At 45.1% G+C, this 12,672-nt stretch overlaps 1 long non-coding RNA gene across 4 annotated transcripts in view; it reads right to left on the minus strand.

Annotated features, from left to right (window-relative positions):
* Nucleotides 1-12,672, minus strand: part of LOC121561217 — a 314,427-nt gene that overhangs the window by 212,754 nt on the left and 89,001 nt on the right. For 2 of the 4 annotated variants that reach the window (XR_006658685.1, XR_006658684.1), the window contains exon 2: nt 4,020-4,075. This is a non-coding gene — a long non-coding RNA (uncharacterized LOC121561217). Of the gene's footprint in view, nt 1-4,019; nt 4,348-4,390; nt 4,539-12,672 lie in introns of those variants that run through there. The other 2 variants (XR_006658683.1, XR_006658682.1) reach the window with 2 other exon arrangements.

The raw sequence follows: 12,672 nt of genomic DNA on the forward strand, positions 1-12,672 counted from the left end.
TGTACCGCCGTATCAGACATGGCAGAACTGTGATTAATGAGACAGGAAAAATACCTCTCTCTTTTCTCCCATTGTGTTTTTATAAATTCAATGAAGCTAAAACTGTACTTAATTAAAAATGTGTCTCAGCGTCTTATTTCCCATGATGCTCGGCAGCAGGCAATAGGAAAATTAAAGGCAATTGGAGATAAGAGAGGATGACCAACAATGTAAAGTTTTCCTGCTAGGGTTGATTAGCCAGCTAGTTGATAGGATACATCATAGGATACATTTTAGAAGCTGAACACAAAGCATAGCTAGCTACACTCTTCTCTGCATGCACAAGAACACAATCATCTGAACGTCATGGTGCAGTGCTACTTAATGTCACTCTTCTCTTCCTCTAATTTATAATAAGTTGTTATGAATATACTGTATGTGTAGTAACACTGTAAATACTCTAGTGAGAACATTGCATTGACATATTGATACATGATTGTAATTTAGTAACTGCTTTGTAATTTGATGGAGTTGATCCGTTGGCAACTGATGAACAATTCCTATACCATTTGTGCAATAATCAACATTGCTCAATATAACATCTTAAAACAAGGTATAAGCAAATTCATGACCTTGGTCTGTGTGTGATTCCTATGGGGAAGCATCCAAAGTAGTGGGTCAGTTTTCTTACATTCCATATTTAGGCCTAGTTGTCAGAACAGAAGACCAAGAGGCTGGATCAGTAGGGATGGATCATGTGACATTATGACACACCTTATAGGATATATATTACCTTCCTGTCCACAGCTCTCTAACATCTGGCCTGCTGGTGTCAGCTTCCTCCATCCACTACCAACATTATAGTACTATCACCCCCCCACCCCCCCCCCACCCGCTCTCTCCGTCCTCTCTATGCTAGCTAGCTAGCTACTACTACTACTATATGGCTCTTGGCACGCCTAGGAGATCTGTGTCACAATCACTGAGTAATTACAGTGACTAATGTAAGGACCATTCTCGTCTCTAACCTCAGACACTCCATTAAGATCTGACTGGGAAGAAATGAATTGGCACTGTGATGGACGTTACGTTCTGTTTGAAGCCTGACAAAACATATACTCTTTAGAACCAAAGCTTTCTTTTCCCACAATTCCCTGGTGGGAGATCGTTTGCAGCTCAGAAACAGAGAGTAGCGCTCAGATTCTTTGCCCTTGTCATTGCATCTGCACTGACCTCTAAAACAATGGACAACAAAGATCATATCACGAAACCAATACTAGCACCGACGGCCTTTGCACAAATTGATTTAGCCACCCAGAACTCACTCCCATCTCAATGAGGTGGCAGGATGCACACAGCATACATCACTGTCACACAAGCACCCTCTAGTGAAATGTGATTTTTATCTTTAGGATTTTTTTGGTTCAGTATGTACCGGTTGGTGTCTAGCTCTGTGATAAGTGGTGGTGAGTGATGTGAAAATAAACGGTTAGCGCATTACGCTAATATTGAGCTCTCACCGCATTTAGGTGCTATCACACAGAAAGGGTGACACAGCTGTAGTCCCCTGTATTTCAGGAGGGATGGGGAGAGGGAGCGAGTGCAGGGCCCTGTGTTATATGGCTCATAGATCACTAATGTGTGGGTGAGAGTTGTCTCCGGCTGCCGGCTTGGCGGGGATGAAGCACAGATACTTTATGGCACAACCGTTAGACATAAGCATGCGACCGAGGCTACAATGAGGAGAAGCCGACTAAAAATAGAAGATAAGCTTTTCCGAGGGGCCCCGGAGACAATAGTTTCATACGTTCCGTTGTGTACAGTGTGATCAAGAACCAATACAAAGCGTCTAACCGGAGCTATAAAGCACTAGACCCAGATAAATGAAGCAAAGAAAGCCAGGCTAACTCAGAAGCACCCTCTGTAAAGAGAAGAATGACATGATAAATGCTCCAGCGTGTTAAATACGGCAGGATAGTCTGTTCTATCCTCCTTCCGACTGACAACCTCTGTTGCACCCTTAATTACAGCCAAGCGCAATACAGTACTGTGTCAATTATCATGTGCTTTAACTCGTCTGGCTATTTTTACCACAGAGTTTCACTCAGAACTTTTTACCTTCTTTTTATTGCTATTCTGCTCAGATCTTGTGGCTGAATTCCATTCCACAGACAGAGCTCTACAAACAGAAGGGGTTTAAGGATTCAGATTGGTGGAGGGGAACCTAATCTTCTGTAATTGGTGGAATGGTTCTCATTATCATCGGCTCTATTTAGAAAGCGGCACTCGTTGACAGCCTGCTGTCGTTCCAGGGATTTGAGGTGACTATTAATTTTCATAAGGTCCAGAAAAGGCAGGTCTGCCTGGATGTGAACGCACATATTAGACCTGATCATCATTAATCAGACCAATACTATATCACTGCGCACCAGCCGGGTCACGGAAATCGACAAATAACACAAGGACGCACAAACCTCTTTCATACATCACATTTGCAACAGCCACTGTTTAGCATGGTGAGATAATCCATTCTGGGGTTCATCATGTGAAAATGGGACTAAAATGGTAATGCCCTGCCAGCCAATAGCATCCTCTGCCTCACCAGATGCCTAGCTTCTGGATTTTGCTTAATTGCTATCTTCAGATCAATCTATTTCCAACTGTCAACTGAATCTACAACAGAATGTTCCTTGCATTTTGTCAGCTGAATATCCAGTGTATTTCCTTACATTAGAAAGCAGAGCTTTTCTGTTAGTCGTCATTGTATGTACATGTAGTGAATTACACTAAGGCCTTTTGTTATCCAGGCCTGAGAGAAAGGTGTTGTTGTGCTGACATAGATCGGTCTACATGGCCAACTCTGTGTCCACCCCTGCTGACCTGTGTGCCCATTAGCCTTGGCATAGTGGTGGGGCACTGGTACTGTCTATCTCCGCCCCACACAGAGAACACCCACTCTTCATCTGGTCCACATACACACATCACACACATGCACGCACACGGGACAGCAGGTGGGTATGGACACTAGCACACTGACCTCTACTACACATTTATGATACAAATACACTGCACACGTTTGGTGAAAGCATAAACTGTACACAAACACTTGCATACATAGTCCCACATGTAGGACTACTGTGTACAAACCTATGCAAACGAACATGGATATTCCTGCACTCCCATGTGGCCACGCATGTATAAATAAACATAGCTACAAACAGACTGAAAACACACATATGTTCACCCCACAGGAGGTTGGTGGTACCTTAATAGGGGAGGACGGGCTTGTGGTAATGGCTGGAGCAGAATCAGTGGAATGGTATCAAATACATAAAACACATGGTTTCCATGTGTTTGATGCCATTCCATTTGCTCCGTTCTAGCCATTATTATGAGCCGTCCTCCCCTCAGCAGCCTCCACTGGTTCACCCATAAATAAACACAAACACAGAATAAAAATACACTCACATATGATCGCCCATAGAGATATACAGACTTGTCTGAAAACACACACATACACAAATCTTATCATTCTTAAAACTTTTATCGTACACGTATCCACTGTTCAAATGACAACAGCGGACCACTCTCTGTAGTGGTAACATGAACACAGTCAGAAACAGCAAAGCCTCAATAACAAAACAGAACAGTCAGTCAATATGGAAAGTGAGAAGTTTAGGTAAAAGAGAGACCCTGGTGATCAGTGTGCTGACCCGCTCCACACTAACTGTCAACAATATCCCAATCATTCACACACAGAACCATCTACCACATCAAGACCTGCCCCCTCCTCTTCCCCCTCAGCCATTCTACCATCCTCAGAGAAACCCCTACACAGCACTAGCTACTTCTCTCACAGCACTATTTATCCTCTCTTCCCTCCTTCCTTCTTTCGCTCCCTCTCTCTGTCTCTCCTCCTTTCTCTCTGTCGCAGCCGCCACGTTCTCAGCGCCGCGGTCGAGAACATAAAAGGGTTGAGAATAAAAGACAAACCGACGTTGGAAAAGATGGAGATGGCAAATTAGCATGAGAATACTCACAGTGGGTTGGAGCGGGGCTGGAGCGTGGCGGTGGTCCTCTCTCTGTCAGATACAACCTGCACACAAGATTGAGAAAAAAAGAAAACTAGGCTGTGAAAGCGGCAAAGAGAGAGGAGGAGAAAAGAGGAGGAGGAGGGAGGAGGGGGCACATCATCCAACGCACGCACCACACAAGATAAAATAAAGAAATAAAGAATTCCTCGAGGAAGGTAGAAAAAAGACAGAGCGCAGAGGAGGAGAGATGGGAAATAAAGAAGAGAGGGGGGCGTGAAGAGGTTGGCTGTCTTAGGGAAATATAAAAAGAGACAGACACATGCGGAGCGCTCCGGTGCGCGATCCTATCTGACAGGTCTGAGCTGCAGTCCGCCTACCTCCTTAACGCCCTCACTTTTCCACAGCGCTGTGCGGTGTGCTGTGCTCCTCTCTGCTCTGCTCTCCTCTACCCAGGCCACAGCCATGGACTGGTCCTCAAGCTGATGCTACGGGAGATTCAGCACAGGGGAGCTATCGCACACTGAGGATTGCTCACGGATCACCCTCCCAACTCCACCTCACGCACCTCAATCCCACCCACCACAACCCCCCCCTTCTCAACACCCCCTCCCATCAATTGTGAAAAGAGAGAAAGAGAGAACGAGAATACAGCCTGCTTCAAATGAATGAGAGCATTCCCAGTGGCATTGAGGCAATTACAGAGGCTGGCACTGTTTTCTTTTTACCCCTCACCCTTTCGCTCTCGCTCTCTCTCTTCCCTCTCTCTCAGGCTGGTACAGTGTCTGTTTTCTCTCTCTTCCCTCTCTCTGTGCTCCAGACATATGCCTCTATTAATGTAGCTTCTGTCACTTCAGCTGCTTGGTCAGATTACTCCGTCTCTGCTTCCCCTGTGTTCTACCAACATTGAGTGCCTACGCGTCCGCCCGCTTGCCTAGCCGCCTGCCATCCTGCCCGCCTGCCCACCTGCCTGCCTGCCCGCTACACATTTCACTTGGCCAAACACTTCCCTGTGTCTCCAGGCCACCCTGACACAGACCTCACCAGACCCCACCGCTGCCACACCTTCCTGTCTGATGCTAGGAGGGAGGAACAACTCACAGTTATCATAATCCCTCCAGCCTTATCACACCTCGCCTGGTGTGACAGAGGTTTATTAAGAGGCTAGTTGGTAGTGGAACAGCACAACTTAAAATCAGCACACGCACACCGATACACGGAACACACACACACACAGCATCCCCCACCTCCCTCATCTACCAACCTCCACACTTTATCTCCCCTCAATTAACATCTTTAGTGTGAGCTGCTATTATCTTAACCACACAGAGCGCTGATGTTCCTGGGAGGAGGAAAGAGGACAGTATTAGCAGAGCAGCAGAGAGGACAGTGGTGGTGGTGGTGTTGGTGGTGGTGGTGGTGGGGGGGGATGCTGTGGACAGAGGGCTCTGAGCTGCTGCTGCTGGAATACACAGAGCTAATTAAAGCCATATTCAAACATGACTAACTGCTACCCAAGGTGCACGCTAACAAACATCTACACAAACAACCTTGTTACAGCATAAAACATGTAGACTAGCCCCGATGATTGTCTTTCTTTGTGAGGATTAATCGTAGAGAGACAGGCATGTTCAAGTGAAAGTCATGACAACAAAATAATCTAAATCTCTTCTGACTGCTCACTGGTGTTTGATCATGTTTATTTTCTCATACCTCTCATATGCATTGCTACGCTATCAAATCATTCAACATGAATGGCACTATAAAAAACAATAGACCTGCCAGCCAGCTGCTGTAGAATTCCTATAAATTCAAAGGTCCTTGTAAAATGCAGTCCTTTGAAGCATGGGGTAAAATTGCCAAGTACTGGATGTGCTTTAGGCTTACCTCACCGCCCTACAGCTCGTTTCCTTGTCTTAATGTCTTGTATACTCTATTCTATCTGTTTGCCTGCCCTCGCCCGCCTCCATTCCGCCCTAAGACACCATCAAAGTGCCCATTAAGCCATCAAAGTGCCCACTTTGTCCTTGCTTCTCTCTGTGACAACCCCAGAGCACCTCTAACGATAGAGGTGGGGCGGACGTCTGGCTGTTGTGGCCGATGGCTCCAACCCCTGGCCTAGACCAGACCAGACCATTAGGAGTATTCTATTACTGTTGGGTTAACCTGTCACGCTTGGCCGTGGCTCTCTCTTTATAGTCTGACTGCTCTGAAAGGGCAAGGGATAAAACTCTATCAGCGGGACAAACGATCCCACGCTCCTTCATTTATAACACGCCCTGGGATCCCCCCGTGGCGGGGTGCCAGGCAGTGGCGGCGGTGGCCAGTGGCCAGAGTCTGCGGGGGTATCCTTCACTCTGGTTACCATGGGGACCCCCCAGGGGAGGACAGAGGCGGACAGACCAGCCCCATTCCACACAAAGACTTCCATTCTTAATCACAGGATGACTCAGGTAATAGCAGCCTGCAAACCATGTAGCAGAGCTGCCAACTAACACACTGGCCAGCACAGGTGGTTTAGTCTGCAGCATGCACACACACAAACACACACACACACACACACACACACACACACACACACACACAGCTCAGGGTAGTGATTAAGAAATTAGACTAGTGATCAGTAGGTTACAGAGGTCAATCGTTCATGGGGTCACATAGCAAGTGCCCCTTCAGCTAGGTACTTATCCTCAATTGTGTTAGGTATACACTGAGCTGGGAGAGTGGACAAAATGTCAAACTCAACTTCACCCTTTACAAAGGTTCAAAGCAAAGACACAACAGTGAACGCTTTGGTTATTTAAAAATGCATAATGTAATGGCACAGGCCCTGTTCAATCTGCACACATCCCCCTGCAGCAAACACGGCTCTCCTCCTTTTTTCATGGGATCTATCAAGGGAGGGCAACAATTAAATAACTTTAATTTGATTAGGAGATAATGTGTCCCACTTAATGGAAAGGACAGACTTCACAACACACCCAGATTAGTTTGGTGGATACCTGCTTATAAATGAAGACAGGCCCTCCTTTCATCAGTTATGTCTGATGTTCAGATGCAGTTTAATGGTTGGGGGGGGAAGGGATGAGGAGAGGTGTGTTCTCTACAAAAAGAGGGAGTCTGGAAATATGGGGTCAGGAGAGGTACAGTGAGGGAAAAAAGTATTTGATCCCCTGCTGATTTTGTACGTTTGCCCACTGACAAAGAAATGATCAGTCTATAATGTTAATGGTAGGTTTATTTGAACAGTGAGAGACAGAATAACAACAAAATAATCCAGAAAAACGCATGTCAAAAATGTTATTAATTGATTTGCATTGATTTGCAATAAATAAGTATTTGACCCCTCTGCAAAACATGACTTAGTACTTGGTGGCAAAACCCTTGTTGGCAATCACAGAGGTCAGACGTTTCTTGTAGTTGGCCACCAAGTTTGCACACACCTCAGGAGGGATTTTGTCCCACTCCTCTTTGCAAATCTTCTCCAAGTCATTAAGGTTTCGAACCTGACGTTTGGCAACTCGAACCTTCAGTTCCCTCCACAGATTTTCTATGGGATTAAGGTCTGGAGACTGGCTAGGCCACTCCAGGACCTTAATGTGCTTCTTCTTGAGCCACTCCTTGTTGCCTTGGCCGTGTGTTTTGGGTCATTGTCATGCTGGAATACCCATCCACGACCCATTTTCAATGCCCTGGCTGGGGGAAGGAGGTTCTCACCCAAGATTTGACGGTACATGGCCCCGTCCATCGTCCCTTTGATGCGGTAAAGTTGTCCTGTCCCCTTAGCAGAAAAACACCGCCTTAGCATAATGTTTCCACCTCCATGTTTGACAGTGTGGATGGTGTTCTTGGGGTCATAGGCAGCATTCCTCCTCCTCCAAACACGGCGAGTTGAGTTGATGCCAAAGAGCTCCATTTTGGTCTCATCTGACCACAACACTTTCACCCAGTTCTCCTCTGAATCATTCAGATGTTCATTGGCAAACTTCAGACGGCCCTGTATATGTGCTTTCTTGAGCAGGGGGACCTTGCGGGCGCTGCAGGATTTCAGTCCTTCACGGGGTAGTGTGTTACCAATTGTTTTCTTGGTGACTATGGTCCCAGCTGCTTTGAGATCATTGACAAGATCCTCCTGTGTAGTTCTGGGCTGATTCCTCACCGTTCTCATGATCATTGCAACTCCACGAGGTGAGATCTTGCATGGAGCCCCAGGCCAAGGGAGATTGACCGTCTTTTGTGTTTCTTCCATTTGCGAATAATCGCACCAACTGAGTGTGCTCCTAATCTCAGCTCATTACCTGTATAAAAGACACCTGGGAGCCAGGAATCTTTCTGATTGAGAGGGGGTCAAATACTTATTTCCCTCATTAAAATGCAAATCAATTTATAACATTTTTGAAATGCGTTTTTCTGGTTTTTGTTGTTGTTATTCTGTCTCTCACTGTTCAAATAAACCTACCATTAAAATGATAGACTGATCATTTCTTTGTCAGTGGGCAAACGTACAAAATCAGCAGGGGATCAAATACTTTTTTCCCTCACTGTATAGGCACGCATGGCTTAAGATTTGGTATTAGCATGACACAATCAACGCAAGTCATTATTAGCCATCCATGAAAGGTAAAGTGGTGTGAGCTACATAGTAGAGGGCAGGTGGCCTGTTGTCATAACATTACAAACCATTTATTGTCTTGCATTCCTTTGTGTATTGCTATTCAATACTGCAACTCAATTTACAGACAGTGTCTGGTTTCATCGTATAGCTGATGTAACATTTACTGATAATGATTTACCATTTACTATGTCTGATAGGCTATACTCTATAGCCGAACTCTGTAGTCCCTAAATACTTCAGTACAACAGCTGATAGACAGAAATACATTGTGAATAACCTACATATTGATCTCCATATTACAAGGAAGTGTTTTCAGTAGTTTGTGTAGGCCTAACCCAGGCTGTCCCCCGCTAACGCTGGTGTGAGTCAAGAACAAGCATTATTTAGGCCTACTTATTACAAATTGTTTGGCACGTTCATATTTTCCCCATACAGGCCTACTTAGTCATTAATTTCTCCAAAACGTATATATTGTTGTTCTTTTGCTAGCATAATGTGTATTTACTGTGCACAAGTCTAATCATGTGTCGAGGTTTGGTCAAGTAATTGCGCGTTTCAGTTTCATATTTAAATGCAGTAAATACCTTTACCTGATTGCAATCCTCCAAGTGGATGCGATGTTCAGGTGCACATGAACACTCGCTCCAATTGGTTATTTCCATAATAGTAATGTTTTCTTTGTTTGTAATTTGCGCGTCAAGCTCCATGTCTGACATGTCCGTGCATAACAAAAAATCTACTTACTATGACTGAGATATGTGTTTGTCCCACCTAGCTATCTTAAGATGAATGCACTAACTGTAAGTCGCTCTGGATAAGAGCCTCTGCTAAATTACTAAAATGTAAAATGTCATGTATTTCAATATGATTGAAACAGGCCTGTAGCCTATAGAAAACGCTCGTAATCTAACGCCTGCCTTAGACCACTCGTAAAAATAGAATCACATGGTTAAAAATACAAACAGTAGGCAAGAGGCCTATTTCAATCATATTGAAATACATAACATTGTAGATGTTATTTTTTTGTCATTTAACATAAGCTTATCCAGAGTGACTTACAGTTCATTCATCTTAAGATAGCTAGGTGGGACAACCACATATCTCAGTCATATTAAGTAAATTTTTCCTCAACAAAGTAGATATCAGCAAAGTCAATGCTAGTAAAGGGGGGGAAAGTCAAGTGTGAGTGTTAGTTCACAAAAGGCATTGGAAGATGGGAAGGGACTCTGCTGTCCTAGCTTCAGGGGGAAGCTGGTTCCATCATTGGGGTGCCAGGACAGAGAAGAGATTTGACTGAGGGGGAGCTGAGGTGGCAGAACGGAGTACTCGGGTTGGAGTGTAGGATATGAGCATAGCCTGAAGGTAGGGAGGGGCAGTTCAGTTCCTCTTGCTGCTCTGTAGGCAAGTACCATGATCTTGTAGTGGATGCATTTCATGTTCAATCAATTGAGTTCTATTTTTCTACTTGTAGGCCACTGTCTGTATTTGTCTCAATATACACTAAGGACTTTTAAGCCTTGAGACAATTGAGACATGGGTTGTGTATTTGTGCCATTCAGAGGGTGAATGGGCAAGACAAATATAAGTTCAACTCAATATAAGGAAGGTGTTCTTAATGTTTGGTATATATAGTGTATTTTATGATGTATAACAAAACATGCGCGCAATGATGCGCCAAATCCGTGATTTAGTACATTTTTATTGGGTAAGCATTATAATAAGCCACCTCAATATTTGCATCCTCTCTAGGGGGTGATCCGTCGTATGGTGAAATAATTATAATGTTAAGGACAGATTTCAATGTAGAAAGCTGACCCGAGAACAGCGGTACCTTTCTTTCGATCCTATCAGTATCGACACATGCTCCAACGACACACTTAGCGACCGTTCTCTCTGCATGGTGTTGTAGGAAAGATGCATCATTAAAACACTCGTAAGCCTATCGGGAAACCGGGCCCTGGTTGGTTCTCCAACATGCTATAGTTTGTTTGGCAGGGTAGACCTGATTGAGGCTGTGTATTTCGTAAATATTTTTGTAGATCCATGTAAATATCCATCAGATTTGATCTTTCCTGTACCACCTTTTCACTGTGAATGAATTTGACACTATTTTGCAGCTGATCCTGCTGCCTCCTGTTACTTACTGTACTTAAAGATCAAATCAGTGTTTGGGGATAGAGTCCCACTGTCCGGCCCAACACCTTTGTTATTGTTTTTGTTTTGTTGCTGAAAACGGAGGAGAGGAGAATCATCAGCGCAGTAAAACAAATTCCAGTACATATTCTGCTGTTCTTTCACGCATGCAATGATGTCAGAGGGGAAAAAACAGTGTTCGATGTTTGCAGTAACTTCTCTGTTGTTGTAATATCCCAAACAGACGTGGCAGTTTCACCAGTTAAGGATTTCAGGTTTAAGGCTGCTCTAACATCTGGTCCCTACAGCAACTAACTCTGTTTCCCCTAAAATACTAGAATAAAACAGCTGTTATACAGAAATAGGTTGCGAAGAACATAAATATTGATCTACATATTTCACAAATGTTTTCAATAGCTTCTGTGGGCCCAGCCCAGGCTGCCACCCTCTAACGTTGGCATCTGCACTCTGACAATCTGCCTGTGGACTCCCACTGTCCATCCCAGTACGACACTTTCTGAGCTTCCAGCGAAAACAGGAAGCATGAGAGATGAGGACATTTGGAGCCAGTCCTTGAGTTTGGGGTCATTGTTTGGAGTGTGCACAGTGCTCTGTCATTCACGGCACGCCACACACTCCCAAGCGCTCCATTTGCAGTGGCCCGTTCCCCGCTGTGTGAAGAAAGAAGGGTATAATCTCCCAGCAGTATTCTGGGTGGTGAATCTAGCGGCTTTGTCTGCGCATACCAATGGCAAACTTTCTCTCTCGCTCTCTCTCTCTCTCTCAGGTGATAAATGAAAAGATGCAACTGATGTTGCCGGGGTCTGGGAACCCCCGGTGGAGGGATACGTACAGATCCTCCATCAGTAGAGCCATCACTATGACTACTAGATCTACTACTACTGCTACCACCTCCAGTACAATCACACTGGGCCAGATTCAATCAAACCTATGCCACAACAATGTTAATGCTGTCTTTGTTGATACACCTGCTGCCCACAGCAAAACTGGAAGTGTATACCGCTACCTGTGAGAAAGGTCTACCAGCTATTTTCACTGTACCTCAAACCATACTGCAATTCATTTGACGAGAGGAAACTAGAAATGTTTTTATGTGAATGGAAATATATTGCAGATATATTGAGTTGAGCCTACTGTCTCATGAAATGAACATGAAGAAAATAAGCAATCCTCCTGAGACTATAAGCATCTACATCCTGTTCACATCTTATGTAGACCTCCATCTCACTCAACATGGCTCCCGGTGTCTCTGTGTTTATTAGGGTGTCTACGCCTACTGAAGATGCAGCATATCAAACAGCAGTCCCAGTATGTAAGAACCTAATGAAGCCACTAGAGAGGGGCATGTGGATGATGTGGTGTGAGACGCTCTAGCGCTGGGTCTCTGGGTCAGGTGACTTCCCTCCTAGCTATAGATGTATGTATGCGCTACTCATTTGTATATGCACTGCGGCGGCTCCTGGTTCTCTCTCTCTCTGCTGATTATCATGTCAGTGGTGGAGGGCAGGCGGGCGAGCGGGCTGCCCCAGTCAGAGCCCGGGGTGTGAGCCAGCCAAGCCGAGGGGAGGGGCCTGAGGTGGGCAGGGGAGATGAGGAGATTCAGGGGGTCTCTGTTTTCTCACTGGGGGATCCCCCACATCATTTAGCGCCTCATGTAGATCACTGCTGGTACCACCATAGCTCTCCGGGCCCCAGGAATTAATGTAGCAAGCAATGGCAGCAGTGATTTATTAAAATAACACCCTAATGAGAGAGGAGGCTGCTGCTTTCCCTACCTCCCCAGCTCTCCCCAATATGTTCTGGAGACAGGAACTATGCCGTGCCATAACATGGGGAGAGGCTTCTGGAAAAGAAGGAGGGAGGAAGTGGGGAGTAAGCAAGCGCTGCACAAAT

This window comes from Coregonus clupeaformis, unplaced genomic scaffold (genome assembly GCF_020615455.1).
Source record: "Coregonus clupeaformis isolate EN_2021a unplaced genomic scaffold, ASM2061545v1 scaf0451, whole genome shotgun sequence".
NCBI lineage: Eukaryota > Metazoa > Chordata > Actinopteri > Salmoniformes > Salmonidae > Coregonus > Coregonus clupeaformis.